Source organism: Hibiscus syriacus, unplaced genomic scaffold, assembly GCF_006381635.1.
Source record: "Hibiscus syriacus cultivar Baekdansim isolate YM2019G1 unplaced genomic scaffold, ASM638163v2 tig00116997_pilon, whole genome shotgun sequence".
In the NCBI taxonomy this organism is placed as follows: domain Eukaryota; kingdom Viridiplantae; phylum Streptophyta; class Magnoliopsida; order Malvales; family Malvaceae; genus Hibiscus; species Hibiscus syriacus.
In genome coordinates, this window is record NW_024063513.1 from 3,840,781 (window position 1) to 3,842,852 (window position 2,072).

A 2,072-nucleotide genomic window follows, 5' to 3' on the forward strand; every position below is an offset into this window, starting at 1 on the left:
GTAACACATACCAAAATATCATTGTTTTCAATGTACTCTTCGAGATTTCAATTCACATGCATTTCTTTGGCCATGTTTTACCCTACACTCTCCCACTATATACACGAGTATTAGGGTCCTGACTTACTTTAGACTCTATGTACTGAAAATATTAGTTCAAAGTAATACCAAGAAATCTTTTATTTTCTTTTTAATGTTATGTAAATCTACTTACAAGATGTTTATGTGTATGTACAGAACGAATAGAATTGGGCTTGAAATAACAAACTTCGAATTTACTGACAAGGAATTGATTTTACAAAGTGATGGCAAACATATAAATAGTGGAAATTTAGAACTACAAGTCAGATGTCCCTATAAGTCACTAGCACGAGTATTCCTGAACCAATCCACCTGATATAGCTCGGAGCATTGAATTAAGCTTCTGTCTGGAGGACTTCAAGGGTTGCCAGAATGTCTGTAGATGTGAAACTTCTCTCAAAATATCAGACTGTTGAGAGGGTTTAACTGCCTGATGCCTAATCTCAAAATGCCTTTGAACTGCCTTTTCAGGTTTTCAACTCAAAGCCTTCCTTTGGTTTCAAGATGTCCTTTGTGGATTTTCATCTCGAACCCTCCTTTTTCTTTTTTTCTTTTCATTTTTTCCTTTTTTTCTTTTTTTTCATTTTTTCATTTTTTTTTATTTTTTCTTTTTCACTTTTTCATTTTTTCATTCATTCTCTTTTTTTTTCAAGCATAGTACTTCTTGACAGAATCTGAGTTTACCGGATTTCTCAGTTTTTTTCCATCCATCTCTGCCAAAATCAACGCTCCCCCAGAAAAGGCCTTATTGACAACATATAGACCTTCCCAATTAGGCATCCATTTCTCTCGGAAATCTTTATGAATTGGCAGGATCTTTTTTAGCACCAGATCACCCTCTCGAAATTCTCTTGGATGAATCTTCTTATCATGAGCTCTCATCATCCGTTTCTGATACATCTGACCGTGGCAAATAGCTTTTAATCTCTTTTCTTCAATGAGATTCAACTGGTCAAACCGAGCCTGAACCCATTCAGCTTCATCCAACTTCACCTCTTTCAAAATTCGAAGTGATGGGATTTCCACTTCCACTGGCAAGACTGCCTCCATCCCATTGACTAAAGAGAAAGGTGTTGTCCCTATCGAAGTTCGCACTGTAGTTCGATATGCATACAAAGCAAAGGGTAATTTGTTGTGCCAATCTCTATAAGTATCAATGGTCTTTGTAATGATCCTCTTAATATTTTATTTGCTGCTTCCACTGCTCCATTCATCTTTGGACGGTAAGTCACTGAATTAGAATGTTTTATCTTGAACTGAGCACAAAGTTCTACCATCATTGTGTTATTCAGATTGGCGGCGTTATCTGTGATGATTCTTTCTGGTAGCCCATACCGACAAATTATCTCTTTCTTTATGAATTTGCAAACTGTAGATCTCGTGATATTGGCATATGAGGTGGCCTCAACCCACTTAGTGAAGTAATCAATTGCCACAAGTATGAAGCGATGTCCATTCGAATCCTTTGGTGTAATTGCCCCAATGACATCCATACCCCACATAGAAAACGGCCATGATGCAGTCATCACGTGCAAAGGTGACGGAGGTGTATGGATCTTATCTCCATAGATTTGACATTTGTGACATCTTCTTGCGTAATCAACACAGTCAGAATGCATAGTGGCCCAATAGTATCCGTATCCCATGATCTTCTTGGCCATAGAAAGCCCATTTGCATGTGTTCCACATATCCCTTCATGCACCTCTTTAAGTATACTTCTTGCTTCTCGGGAATCCACGCATCTCATCAAAACTTGATCACTACCCCTTCTGTACAAAACTTCCCCATCCAAGATATATCCAGCAGCCATTCTCCTTATTGTCTTTTTATCAATCTCAGACGCCTGTTGTGGGTAAGTTTGATGCTTGATGTATTGCAAGATGTCATAATACCATGGACGACCATCTACCTCTTCTTCTAGGCTATAACAGTGTGCCGGGGTTTTATATATTTGCATTTTAATTGGTGTCATGTCAGCTTTTCTATTTGC